Raw genomic sequence first — 15,673 nt, 5'->3', positions numbered from 1 at the left:
ATGTCTATAGTCCTTAGTCAATATACCTCCTCAAGAAAATCCCGAGCTTCTCTTTTTCCTCGGGAACAACTAAGAGAAAGTCATTGTGCAAATACGATACAACATTAGGGTCCATGGAAATAGTTGTCACTTCAGGTTGATCTTGTCCATTGTCCATAAGTTGGATGGACAAACAAGTTGGCCTCAATGACAGCAAACAAAAAATGCAGTGCATGTGAGAGTCCTATATTATAGATCAAATAAACAATCCAGAAGAAAAAGAGAAAAGTCAAGTCTTACACATTCAATGTGATATATATTCATCGTGAAGGAGAACATGAGCATTTTCATGATAAACAACATCAAATCTTCTAGATTTTCTTTATTTCTCATATGCATACAGTTGGAGTTTCTGTCCATTTTATCACTTGCAATGGCTTGAAGATGAGACAAGCACCACAAAGATGGTAGAGATAAGGTTAGGAACACATAGGGAAAGAAATGGGGGAAGTTAGGGGGAAATCAGCATAATAATTAAACATATATTAAAATAGTTTTCAAGTATGCGGTTGTTAAAATTTAATTTAATAAAATATAAATAACAAACAAGATTTATGGAAGAAATAGAGACATATCCTTGAAGGAACAGCCATATGCATGCCGATTATAGCCTATAGGCATCAATGCAAGCTGTTTTAGGATCGTTCAGACATAAAGTCAAACAGATGCTCTGCAACAGAAAAAATATAGGATTTATACTGGAGAAAGAATGAGTATAAATAAATATCAAGCAATGTCATCCTTATTAATCGACAAGAATCTTGTATAATCTTGAAAATAGTTACCGAAGCATTTTTAAATAGTTAAAATCTAACAACAAATCTGAACATAAATCCAAAACCCAAAACTGAGATAATATATATATCATGGATACCTGAAGTAATTTTGTGACGTTACTGGAACTAGCTTGTTTACTAACCCCTGCTACTTCACTACCTTTAGAGGGACTAACCTGCATTCTAGCTTCAAAGGTGATATTCTTGTCAATTGGTTCACACATAACATTGGGCTCAAACTTAATTTCCTGGAAATTAAAGCAGAAACAAAGCATTATGCCTCATAAAAATGTCAAAAGTAGAGCAAAAGGTTAGGAAAATTAATCAGATGGCAAATAATACCATGTCACAGTCAAACCCACAAAACTACTGTAAAACAAGGTACAAATTTTACATTAGCTTCAGTTATCAATATAACAAGTACAAATATCTGAAACAGCCCTCAAATATAGCTAATAGATCAGAAAGATAACCCAAATAAGATTTCACGTTATTGTCCAAAGATAAGGGGAAATAGACAACATAGACAACCTACCAAAGCTTTCTTTCTCAATATCATTGTGCTTGTAGAAAAGTAAAATATCTTCCTTTGTCTTATATGGTGGAGCAATCGGTCATAAATATTAAACAATTATGTTTAACATCAGGATAAAATAAAAGAGAACCCCAAACATTTATCAAGAACAAACTGGCAAAACTTAAACAAAGGTGGCGTTAGCAAGATTCATAACCAGAATTCGCCTAAAGAATCTAGTAAAAACAGTCAGTTTCAAACCTCATTATCATACACTGTCTGTATAATTGTGAAGCTTCGTCAATGCAAGCAGTTTTAGGATCATTCAGACATAAATACAAACAGGTTCTCTTCAACAGAAAAAAGATAGGATTTCGACGGTAGAGTGAGTATAAATAAATATCAAGCAATGTCATCCTTATTAATCGACAAGAAATCTTGTATAATATTGAAAATCGTTACTAAAACATTTTTAAATCGTTAAAATCTAACAACAAATCTGAAAATAAATCCAAAACCCAAAACTGAGATAATATATATCATGGATACCTGAAGTAACTTTGTGACGTTACTGGCACCATAGATTCTATGAACAGAAACAATTCTTTGGGGATTATTTGACGGAAAATAAGGCCAGAGAATACAGTCTTCCGTGCATCTCTCCTCAAATATCTGCAAGCCGCATAACGACCAGAACTCATTGCTCAAGAATCTATTGAAACTCAACAGAAACATTTCCTAAATTTATGTTGTTGGAAAATAAATCTATCGATATACAACGGAATTGAAAAAAAAGATTAGGGAATTGAAGTAGAAAAAGAGGAACGGCTAGTTTTTTCAAGAATGGGGAATTGAGAGGGAAAGTGTGTAATGGGAACGGCCATATTTGCAGAGAGGTTGGAGTTGGGTAGAAGAAAGCGTGGCAACGTTTCTTATGTCATCTATATATACTAGCCAAAACCCCGTTAAAACTTTGGGAGATTTCCAACGGCTATTAAATTAGCTGGGCTGGAAACCCCTGGAAGGTGGGCCTTGTTGCATTTAAATAAATTAGGATAAAGTTATGCCATTTAATTATTAATGTAATTGTGAATAAATAATGTTTTTAAAAAGTATATGTATAAGATCAGAGTCGGGCTAATAGGGGAACACCATGAGCGATTGTTCAGGCACTCTAATTCTTATAGGTCTTATTTTTTTAATTTTTTTTTATCTTTATAATTGATGTTTCTAACTATTTTAAATCTAGTTTTTTTATTTTTATAATTGATACCTTTAATTTATTTTTTTAATTAGATCTTATTTTTTTAATCTTATTTTTTACCTTTATAATTAAGGCTCATGATTTTTTTAATCCCACTTTTTACTTTTATAATTGAGCTCCATAATTTTTTTTAGTTTCACTTTATACCTGTATTGAGGCCTTTAGTTTTTTTAATCTCACTTTTTACTTTTATAACGCTCCTAATTTTTTCAATCACAATTTTTACTTTTATAATTAAGGCCCCAAATTTTTTTCAATCTTATTTTTTACTTTTACAATTGAGACCCCTAATTTTTTCAATATCGATTTTTACCTTTACGATTAATGCCCCTAATTTTTTTCAATTCAATAAATTTCTCAATTTATTTTCTATTTCTCCATTCCTCTCATTAATTCATTTAATTTCAAATTAAATCTAAGCATGTTTTTCTTTTTCTTTTTTAAATGACATTCTTCAATTTATCAAATATAATTGAATTTTTAGTCTTCTCCAATCACAATCTAACAATAAAATAATATAATAATTTTTTATTGTTCAAAATCAATATCCGTGTCATACCTAAATACACATTTTATATATTTATTCTCTTAACAATATTTAAGGTGTTTTATATACAAAATAATGAAAATAATATTTGAAAAAAATAATCATTTTAAATTTATCCTCAATTTTTTAACATTTTAATTTCTTCCTAAACTCTATCATTTTTAAATTTGTCCTAAAATTTTTTCAATATTTTAGTTTTATCCCAAACTATATCTTTCATTGTAAATTGGACCTTTTAATTTTTCAACATTTCAATTTCATCCCAATTTATATATATGTAATCATCATTGTAAATTGATGCTATTTATAACTAATTAATAATAAATCATGTCATCTGGTGAATAAACTTAATTTTTGCTTTAAAGTTGCATTCATTAAGTCATATCTATTCAACAATTCACTTTATGAAAAGGTTTAACCCTTTCATCAAAAGGATAAGTCCTTTAATCGAACGGTTAAATCATTTCATCAAAAGGTCTTAACCCTTTAATCCATCTATATATAGACTAGTTGAGGCACACTTCTTAGACACACGTTACAATTCACAACATTGAATTCGAAAACAGAGAATTCCTTCAAAATTCATTCTTTCTGGTGATAGAGAAAGACAAGATTGTGCTCGACTGATCACTACGGTTGTGTTTATTGTTATGGTTGTTTGTTATTGTATTCTGGGAGACCAACGTCCAATGTTACTCAAAGCATTGAAGAGAAGACGAATATGTCTTAAGAAAAGTGTTCATATAAGCTTCAACAAAATTTCATCTTCTATATATCTGACTCCACTCATCAGATTTCATGTCTACATATACGAGTAAATCATTTCATTCCTCTACTTCAATTTTGTATTTATTTTGCTTCGTTCGATAAATAATAATACATGTTCATTATTATTATTATTTATCTCAAATTAACATTTTGTCTAACAGATTCATCATTGTTCATTCAAAACAGGTCTAACACTTGCTAATAATGTATGTGGATGACGTAGTAATAACTAATAGTGATGAGATTGAGGTAGATAGGGGTGTACATTTTCGGATATCAGATCTTATCCGAAAATTTAGATATCCTGAAATTCGGATCACTAAAATTGTGATATGTATCCGATATGAAAAAATCATATATCTAAAATTTTGGATCGAATATTCGGATACTTGAATCCAAATATAAACTTTAAGTTGACAAAAATATTAAATTTAAAATTAATATTTTATGACTTTATACAATATATTCTATACTTCTACTATATAAAAAATATAAGAGCAATTCTAAAATAATTTTTTTAATGCAATTTCAAGGCTTGAAGTATCAACAAAATAAATGTCCACTGCTACCCTGAAGGTTCTTAAGAACATACTGTAACAACAATGATTGGCAGCAAGAGAAGTTCCCGTAGATGTGATATATGACAAGAAAAGGCTGGAAATCTGCAGTATCTTCACCTTTCTCTTTCTTTTGATAAAACAAATTCTACACCATATTCAAAGAAATGAAAATTCAATTGTTGTTATACCCTCATTTTTCTTCTTTTTAAATACTTCAGACATGCACTATTTTGTCTAAATACTAATCATAAATGCAAAACATCCAGCTAGGCAAGGAGAAAAATGAAGATAAATCCAAGAATAAATCAAGTTGAACCCTAGAGTGAAAAGGTTTCCTAGAAATACAGCAGTTCTTTTTACTTCAATCAAAGAGCAACTAGATTGAGACTGCAAATTGATCAAACTGTTCAAAACAGATAGAAATAACCAAATCAAGCTAAAGCTCCAACTTGATCGAGCAATAGAATACATGGATTAATAGAGTTTCACAATTGCTCAGTTTTAAAGCATCTTATATCATCTTGAGATTCCAGATCTTATCTAATCAAACCAGATAAGAAAACAACTCTACCCACAAAAATATTATTTAGAAAAAGAGAGAAAGAAGTAGTTATCAACTCAACAAGATTCTCCTCTGCTCTGGCTTGTAGAATAAGACAAAATCAGACATATCTCGTAGGCCAGCCAACAGACTTTGGTCTACCGCCAAATATGGGCAATGCCAAGACTGAACAAGATGAGCTTAGGTGCAGGTGTCAGAAACAAGCATGAGCCAACAGATGCCTTCTAGTTTTTCCTTAAATTTGGAGGGTCAAAACCTATACTCATGCCAACTTTGAGGTGTCGGATATGAAGCCAACTTCGACATTAGAAATATAAAAGGCATTAACATATTAATCATCTCCACTACAGCGAAGTACGCATAACACAACAGGGCTAACAAGCTAGTGGTGAAGAAACATAAAAAATGTGTCATGAAATAATCAACTATGACCTGTAGTAGCTTCTTCTCAACTCTTGAATGACTTGCCGAAGTTGGCTGTGAGTTCGTGAGGTATAAACAATGGTTGGAAGGTTACTGGCCTCAGATTGTGGAGATCGTACATCAGATTGTCTCTCAAAGACTCCACTCTTTATTTTATTACTACCAGTTGAAAAACCGCCCAAACTTTTCCTCCAGGCCAATGTGGCATAGAGAAGACATAATGTTTTCCCAGTTCCAGTAGGACTCTCCAAAAGTACATTACACCTCTGCGACATAAAGCAGCAAGTGGAAATAGCCATTGAATAAACAATATCTATACCATTCAACACTTAGTATTTCTAAAAATAGAACTCAGAACAATAACTTAAAACAGCCTAACATCAATATCCAACTCAACTACGCCAAAATAAAAGCGGCAATTACCCGAATGACCTTCAATTGCATAACCATGTTTCAAAAGATAACCAAAATCTTCTTAAATACATTTTTGAAAATATTAATGTCAATAAGCTAAAAAATGGTTTAAAATTTTCTCTAAAATAAAAGTTGAAGAAAAATCAGACATGTGATCACTGTTCATTCAATTCCACGACTAAGAATAAAAATAAAATTCCTTACCACTAAACAGAAAAAGGAAATACAGAATATAAGAAAATATACCCTTTGGAGAGCTTCAATAACTTTCTCCATGTAAACAAGTTGGCAATGGTAAGCCTCAAACGGAATATCAACATCGATTCCCCGTAATTGTAAGTAGGCATTTTTCCTCTATTTTCCTTTTTCTGTTTGGATTACGAGAAAGTCGATGAAAGAAAATGGGGTTGGGTTACCTTGTTATCTCGTTTGAATCGAGTCACAGAAACATTGTATTATAACCCTAGGTGGTGAGCGGGCGGGAGTTAGATTTTCCCGCTAATAGTAATTTACTATTACAATCAAAATAGATCAAACTCTCTAGTAGATCCTTACACTATGATTTAATCACTTTTATTATCAGGACATTGACATTCTGTACAAATTGACTACCAATATATATACACACACTATATTAAATGTGTGACGAAGTTTATGTTAAAGTTTAATGTTATGAATCAACTAACACCAATTTAATTGAGGAATTATTAAATTAATATTTGATATTTAAATACAATATAAAATTATATGGAAAGTTTTAATTATTCTAGTTATAATCATTTACTGATTAATTTTTTAATACGTTTATTTAAAATATTTTTAGTTTAACCACATAGTAAATATAATGAAATTTATAGTTATGCAATTTAACTTGTCTTACAACAATGGAACAAATACATCAAATGCTACATACTTATTTCTACACTTTGATTGTTTATTATTTACTAAACTACTTCAAATTCTTTTATTTGGGTTGGATTAAATATTTTTCCCTTCAATTATAATGTAATGTCTTAAATTAACATTTTTTTATTTTGAATATCATCTGATTTTATAAATGTAATTGAGTTTGCACTTTATATTATTTGATTGGATTATGATTATTGATGTTGTTGTCATTTATTTAATTTTTTTATAAATTTAATGTTAGAATTGATGACAACAACGATAAGATTTTACGTGAAAAATCTTAAATAAAAAATCTACATGCAAAAAATGAAAATTTTCACTGATGTCTAAAATATAAGAATACTAGAGGATTACGAAAATCAACTTGCTTTTAACTTTAATATATAATATCAATTATAGGGATCATGAAACTTGCTTAACAAAAGATCTATTCTAATAGTACAAATGCAGTCATATATGGACTCAAGATAAGCTTTTTACTCAAACTAATTTTTTGCACTTTTTTATTTACCAAGCGAATAATATCATGAACATTTTAGACCGGATAAAAATATAATTCAAATCATAAGACTCTAACAATAGCCTTCCTGATATGAATTCTAAAGAGTGTGAGGAGCTCAAGACAAAAAAAAACCCCTCAATTTCGATGAAAAATTCAAACTCATAGAAAATCCAATTCTCCACTTAACAAACAATGTTCTCTACCTTAATAATATATTCATGAAACCCCTTAAAGGATGTTAATCAACGATAAATATTAATCGAATCCAAATCATGCTAAGTTTAATTATGCAAAGTAACTTAGACTTTACTTCAGTAAGGTCATTTAAATGTTAATATTGCTAACAACTGTATCGTCATAATTAATGTTATGCATAACATAATCTTGATCACCAATAATAATTATATATTTCTTGTTATATATTTTTATGATGATTTGGATTCTATTATTCTTCTCAAATTCATCGTGCCAACAAATTTTAACTTTTTTGTAGTTCTTAGAATTGTTATGTGTATGATTGTCTTGTTCTAACACGAAATTTTCATTTAAGATATTTTCCCCTAGTACATTGTTATCTGACTAGAGATATGTTCAGTCCCAGGGGCCATTGTCCTCTAATTTTTTATTATTAAAAAAATATAAAAAATATCTTTTTAGACCTTCAAGTTTTGATTTTGCTCATCACATTTTTTTATTGTTAATTATATTTTATCCCATTGAACTAGAATCTTGATTGTCTTTACATCTGACATCAAAGAGAAAACAACAATTGCACACAATTGTTCGAATATCTTATATTATTATATGTTCGAATAATCTCGTCGAACATCTTCATTTTTATTGTACCAATATCTATGATCTTATAAAATACATTATTTTCTAAAAATATTTAAATATTTAATATGGTTTTAACCTTGTTTGTAAAGTTATTTTTTATACATGTATTTTTCTAATGAGAAAATAACCTCAGTGACCGAAAATGCCTTATAATATACGATTTTAACCAACTTTTTTGGATTTGCGAAAATGACCAACAAAATCGCAACGCTATATTAAATTCGCAACACGAATTCCAATTTCACAACTCAGTTTCGGAATTCGCGATGCGATAGTCCAAAATCATTGCGATTTTCTGAATTCGCGTTGCGATAGTCTGAATTCGCGCTGCGATTTTCTGAATTCGCGCTTCGATTTTCTGAATTCGCGCTTCGATTTTCTAAATTTGCGTTGCGATAGTCCAAATTCACGTTGCGATTTTCCGAATTCGCGTTGCGATAGTCCAAAATCATTGCGATAGTCCGAATTTTCTCTCTTTTTTTTAAATAAACACGTTGAGAATAAAAGCTTATCTTATTTAATTGTTGTAGGATTATAATTCGCATTTGTTTCTTAAGAATTTTCCCTAAAAAGATAGTATCCGCGCGGACGTGTTGCGATTTTCCGAATTCGCGTTGCGATAGTCCAAAATCATTGCGATAGTCCGAATTTTCTCTCTTTTTTTTAAATAAACACGTTGAGAATAAAAGCTTATCTTATTTAATTGTTGTAGGATTATAATTCGTATTTGTTTCTTAAGAATTTTCCCTAAAAAGATAGTATCCGCGCGGACGTGTCGAAGACACGTATTGACCACGACCCGACCCGAAACAGACGGCGGCGGCGGTGCGCGAGAGTCCCCCTTGTTCTCTTTCACTCAACAAGAAAGTGGGAAATCCAAGCCTTAAATACCCATTCCCAATAGTGTTTCCAATACTATGTGGGATTGAGCATTACCAACACTTGTTTCCAATGCTAAGTTGAAACATTTAACATTTGGAAGTTGGAACACATTTAACACTTCTCTTAACCCAACTTTCGCCAAGTACATTGCCTTCTCAAGCATTGATTAAACCTTCTCATTTAATCATTAACATAGATCATGTGCTTAGCTACTTAAAATATAAAACAATAATTACGTTTGTCATTGTAGGTAATACCACTAGTGCATGAGAATCACATAAGATTTGTTGAAATTGTGGGGTGGAAATATAATCAACACAAGACGAATGTGTTCTAAAAGGATGCATCTACATCTTGGCCACCGAGTAGGATGTTCACTTGGTTAAATGTGTTACAACTTCCAAATGTTAAATGTTTCAACTTAGCATTGGAAATAAGTGTTGGTAATGCTCAATCCCACATAGTATTGGAAACACTATTGGGAATGGGTATTCAAGGCTTGGATTTCCCACTTCCTTGTTGAGTGAAAGAGAACAAGGGGGACTCTCGCGCACCGTCGTCGTCGTCCGTCTCGTGGTCGTGAATTTAGAAAATCGCAATGATTTTGGACTATCGCAACGCGAATTTAGAAAATCGCAATGATTTTGGACTATCGTAACGCGAATTCAGAAAATCGCAACGCGAATTCGGACTATCGCAACGCGAATTTAGAAAATCGCAATGATTTTGGACTATCGCAACACGAATTCCGACTATCGCAACGTGAATTTGGAAACTGAGTTGTGAAATTGGAATTCGCGTTGCGATTTTGTTGGTCATTTTCGCAAATCCAAAAAAAGTTGGTTAAAATCATATATTATAAGGCATTTTCGGTCACTGAGGTTATTTTCTCTTTTCTAATTTGGCAAGAGAGTTAAAAAAGAAAATTCACATTATTTATTCACTTACAGGCTTGTATTGTACCAAATCTAAAATTCTACACAAATCAAGCATTTGAATTCAAAAGGTTGTTTCCGTATTTTCTCTGACGCATTCAAAACTTCCATAACTTGTTTAAACAACATCCCCTCTCTCGGGTTCTTTTCCTTTAGTTAAAGGTATGATCACATGCTTTCTTCGACGTAATTTCGTCATTTGTTTTTAATTTTCCAATTATTTCTGTGTTGATTCATTTGTAGATCTGTCAGTGTTGTTTTTTTCTTGGAATTCAATGCATCCATTGCTCGATGCTTTCGAGTTTCAACATTGACCTTTAAATTCCTCTTTGAATTTAGCTGTTTATAGTGATTCAGGTGGAAGAAGTTCGATTGTTTTATTTTTGTTAGGAAAATAAACCGAGTACAAGTAATTTCCCTATAACCAGATTAGTGAGAATGCGAAATAAAAGCGGAAAAATAATACCCGAAAATTGATAACGGAGTTCAGCCAATTGTGCTTACGTCTCCGGGCTGCTGCAGATCTTTTACTAAGAGAGAAAATTTACAGGTGTTTACAAAACACTCACTACTCACAAGAAAGCTCTCTAGTATAGGAAGAAAGAAATGTTTTGGGATGATTTTGAAGCTAAATGGGTAAGGGTATTTATAGTAGAAACTTAGGGACTAATCTTTGAAAATACCCTAAAGTGCAATGACTAAAGTGAATTTACCCATTCCTATTTTCAACAAACATCTACCAAAATTTTACCAAACTTTGAAAAACATTTTTCAAAGAAACATTTACCAAACTTTGAAAAAAACATTTTCCAAAGTTGGTTACCAAACTTTGAAACTTTTAACAATCTCCCACTTGAAGACTGATTTTAATATGTCTTCACACCTCGATCAATGCAGCAGCATGTCTGGTCTTGTTATTCTAGCATGCCAACTGAAGTTGAACACAACTTCAGTTTGTCCGTAGTCACCGTCTTTGTCAACATGTCTGCCGGATTTTGAGCTCCACTAATCTTTTCAAGTTTCAAAATCCCATCTTCCAGAAGAGACCGGATAAAATGATATCTCAATTGTATGTGCTTTGTCCTGGAATGAAAAGACGGATTCTTTGCTAGATGGATAGCACTTTGACTGTCGCAATACAAGATATTATTTTCTTGTTTCTTGCCTAACTCTTCCAAGAAACTTTGGAGCCAAACCATCTCCTTGCTGGCTTCCGTAACAACGACATATTCTGCTTCAGTTGTGGAGAGAGCAACTATCTTCTGTAGTTGAGAAACCCAACTCACTGCAGTTCCTCCTAAAGTATAGACATACCCTGTAGTGCTCCTTCTGATGTCGACATTTCCGGCTAAGTCAGCATCTACATAGCCTGTCAGTATCATATCTCCACCTTTGAAACAAAGTGCTTTGTTTGTGGTACCCCGAAGATATCTGAGGATCCATTTGACTGCTTCCCAGTGTACCTTGCCCGGATTATTCATGTACCTGCTAACAGCTCCCACTGCATGAGCAATATCTGGTCTGGTACAAACCATGGCATACATCAGACTTCCAATTGCTGAGGCATACGGCACCTTCACCATGTGTGCACGTTCTTCCTCCGTCTTTGGTGATTGGTCTTTGGAGAGTCTAAAATGAACACCTAAAGGTGTACTTACTGGTTTAGCATCTTGCATGTTGAACCTAGAGAGTACTTTGTTGATGTACTCAGCCTGTGATAATATCAAAGTCCCCGACTTTGTGTCTCTCTTGATCCTCATCCCAAGAATCTGCTTTGCAGCGCCCAGATCCTTCATAGCAAATTGCTTCGACAATTTTTGCTTCAAGTGTATAATCTCTTGCATGTCTGAGCCTGCAACGAGCATGTCATCAACGTACAATAATAAAATAATGAAGCTGTTGTCGAACCTCTTGATGTAGCAACAATGATCTGCTTGGCATCTGATAAAACCACTGCTACTCATGAAGCTATCGAACTTCTTGTACCACTGTCTAGGAGCTTGTTTTAAACCATACAAGCTCTTCTTCAACCTGCATACCAGGTTTTTCTTGTCTGCCTCTATGAAGCCTTCTGGCTGCCTCATATAGATTTCTTCCTCCAAATCACCATGAAGGAAAGCTGTCTTTACATCTAACTGCTCAAGATGTAAATTCTCTGCAGCTACAATTTCCAACACCAGTCTGATTGTAGACAATTTTACGACTGGAGAGAAAATTTCATTGTAGTCAATACCTTCTTTTTGCTGAATGCCTTTGACAACCAATCTTGCTTTGTAGCGTTTGCTCCCATCGTGCTCTTCTTTGATCCTGTAAATCCACTTGTTGTGGAGCGCTTTCTTGCCTGGTGGTAATTCAGCTAATTCCCATGTCTGATTTGACATAAGCGAGTCCATCTCATCTTTCATGGAAAACTCCCACTTGACTGAATCCTCCACTTGCATTGCTTCATCATAGCACTCTGGTTCACCATTGTCAGTCAGCAACAAGTAGTGTAAAGAAGGAGAATACCGTTGGGTTGGTTTAGGAATTCTGGAGGAGTGTCTCAGTTCTGGTGTGCCTGGTTCTTCTTGAACTGCTTCAGGATTGATCTGAACATCATTTTCAGAAATCTCCTCGAACTCAGCAAATTCCTTTGTTTCAGCTTCGGTATTACTTGATTCTGCGGTTGACCTATCTTTGTACATCACATTTTCATTGAAAATGACGTCTCTGCTTCTGATGATCTTTCGATTTTCGTAGTCCCAAAACCGGTAACCGAACTCATCACCACCGTAACCAACAAAGACGCATTTGTTGGACTTGGCATCAAGTTTACTTCTTTCAGCAGAGTTTATGTGTACATAAGAAATACAACCAAACACTCTTAAGTATGAAAGATTTATTTCTTTCTTGCTCCAAGCTTCCTCTGGTATTCCGCCATCCAAAGGAACTGAGGGCCCACGGTTGATCAAGTAAGCTGCAGTGTTGATAGCTTCAGCCCATAGAAATTTGGGCAATCCGACATGTATCCTCATGCTTCTGGTACGTTCATTCAGAGTTCTGTTCATGCGCTCTGCTACGCCATTCTGCTGCGGTGTTATGGGAACTGTTGTCTCCATCTTGATCCCATTGTTTGCGCAGAAATCTCTGAATCTACTGTCTCTGTATTCTCCTCCATTGTCAGACCTCAACCGCTTGACTTTCAAACCAGTCTCATTTTCCACCATGGCCTTCCATTTTCTGAAGGTATCAAAGACTTCTGATTTCTTCTTCAGAAAATAAACCCACACCTTCCTTGTTGAATCATCGATGAAGGTGACATAATATAGTGAGCCCGCAAGAGATGGAACTGGGGATGGTCCCCATACATCAGTATGAACCAACTCTAACCTTTCTGCCTTGGGTGTCTTGCCAATCTTTGCAAAACTGACTTTCTTTTGTTTTCTAAAGATGCAATCCTCGCATAGTCCGACATCTACATTCTTTAGATCCGACAGCTTCCCTTTTGACAGAAGTATCTTCATTCCTTTCTCGCTCATATGGCCAAGCCTTTGGTGCCATAGGTTTGATTTTCCATCAGCATCTGCTACTGCAATGATATTCTCTAAATTTGAGGTTACATAGAGAGTACCAGTCTTCTTACCACGAGCAATGACGAGTGATCCTTTGGTAATCTTCCATTCACAGCCTGAAAAAGTTGTGCTATATCCTTCTCCATCAAGCTGTCCAACAGAAATCAGATTTCTTTTGAGGCCAGGAATATGTCTCACTCCTGTCAGCTTCCAGGTGGTCTGGTTTGGCAACTTTAGTCGGATGTCTCCTTTTCCGACGATCTTTAAGGTTTCATCATCAGCAAGATGAACCTTCCCAAAATCACCACTGACATAGTTCTCCATGATTTCTTGGTATGGGGTGGAGTGGAAAGATGCCCCTGAATCCAAGATCCATGATTCAATCGGACTGTTGACGCTTAGAATCATTGCATCACCTGTCTCCTCTGTCACGTTGGCAGATTCCTGTGCACCGGTATCTTTCTTCAGTGCTCGGCAATCTCTTTTGAAGTGACCCTTCTTGCCGCAATTATAACAGGTAAAATCTTTATTTCCTGTTCTTGATTTGCCCCTTCTGGATTTTGATCTGCCACGATTTGAATTTCTTTCTGAAGTTCTCCCTCTAGACTCGGTGTGCAAGGCTGAGGAGGTTGATGCTTCACCCGATTCTCTTCGTCGAATTTCTTCACTCAATACCAGATCCCGAACATCGTCGAATTTTAATTTGCTGTTTCCCGACGAACTGCTGACTGCTGTAACAGTAGCATTCCAACTGTCTGGTAGAGATGATAAGAGAATTAAAGCTCGAACTTCATCATCGAACTCAATTTCCACTGAACTTAACTGGTTTGTGATTGTGTTGAGTTCATTTAGGTGTTGTGCCACCGATGCCCCTTCCGCCATCCGCAAATTGAATAATCGCCTCATCAAATGAACTTTGTTTGAGGCCGATGGCTTCTCGTACATACTGGAGAGAGCCGCCATAAGACCCGCCGTGGTCTTTTCCTTTGCTATGTTAAAAGCAACATTGCGGGATAACGTCAGTCGGATAACTCCGAGGGCTTGTCTGTCGAGAAGAGCCCAATCTTCATCCTTCATGCCCTCTGGTTGCTTTCCTGAGAGAGGTTGATATAGATTTTTCTGGTACAAAAAATCTTCAATCTGCATCTTCCAAAAACCAAAGTCCGCACCATCGAACTTTTCAATTTTCACCTTCCCTTCGTCTGCAGCCATCGCTCCCACTCGAATCTGGCTTCGTTTGGATCGTTTCTGACAATTCTTGCGAATCACCGTGTATTAGAACACCACCGTCGACAAAACTCGTATCGCCGATCGAATTTCACTATTCACGAAATTCACTATTCACGTGAATAGTAATCAATAGTAACCTCACAGAAAATTTGAAAAAATTCACAACCAAAAGCTCTGATTACCAGTTGTTAGGAAAATAAACCGAGTACAAGTAATTTCCCTATAACCAGATTAGTGAGAATGCGAAATAAAAGCGGAAAAATAATACCCGAAAATTGATAACGGAGTTCAGCCAATTGTGCTTACGTCTCCGGGCTGCTGCAGATCTTTTACTAAGAGAGAAAATTTACAGGTGTTTACAAAACACTCACTACTCACAAGAAAGCTCTCTAGTATAGGAAGAAAGAAATGTTTTGGGATGATTTTGAAGCTAAATGGGTAAGGGTATTTATAGTAGAAACTTAGGGACTAATCTTTGAAAATACCCTAAAGTGCAATGACTAAAGTGAATTTACCCATTCCTATTTTCAACAAACATCTACCAAAATTTTACCAAACTTTTAAAAACATTTTTCAAAGAAACATTTACCAAACTTTGAAAAAAAAAATTTCCAAAGTTGGTTGCCAAACTTTGAAACTTTTAACAATTTTTATGTATAAAATTAGCTTATTTAAGTGTTTTTTTAATAAAATTTACGTAGATTTAGTTGAAATTAGTTATCTTAGGTTGATTCGAATGCGATTTCTATCAGTCATTGCGTGAAATTTTGATCAACTTTAAATACATTTGTGTCTCTGCATGCACGTGATAATCATATACCTCTGACTGCTGTCTTCTGGTTTGCATTAATGTAAATAATTAACTCGTCTGGAGTATCGAAATGAAGGGGGGGCGGATGTTAATTGAATCATGTTATGGTATTTACTGTTAAAGAATTAATGATCCTATGAGGTCCAGTG

At 34.2% G+C, this 15,673-nt stretch overlaps 1 pseudogene; it reads right to left on the bottom strand.

Annotated features, from left to right (window-relative positions):
* The window catches only part of LOC120217309, a 41,388-nt pseudogene extending 25,828 nt beyond the window's left edge, over positions 1-15,560 (bottom strand).
* Positions 15,561-15,673: the final 113 nt, after the last annotated feature.

Source organism: Hibiscus syriacus, unplaced genomic scaffold (genome assembly GCF_006381635.1).
Source record: "Hibiscus syriacus cultivar Baekdansim isolate YM2019G1 unplaced genomic scaffold, ASM638163v2 tig00110186_pilon, whole genome shotgun sequence".
Classification (NCBI taxonomy): domain Eukaryota; kingdom Viridiplantae; phylum Streptophyta; class Magnoliopsida; order Malvales; family Malvaceae; genus Hibiscus; species Hibiscus syriacus.
The sequence above is the reverse complement of the archived record's forward strand: the minus strand, read 5'-3'. Positions and strand labels throughout refer to the sequence as shown.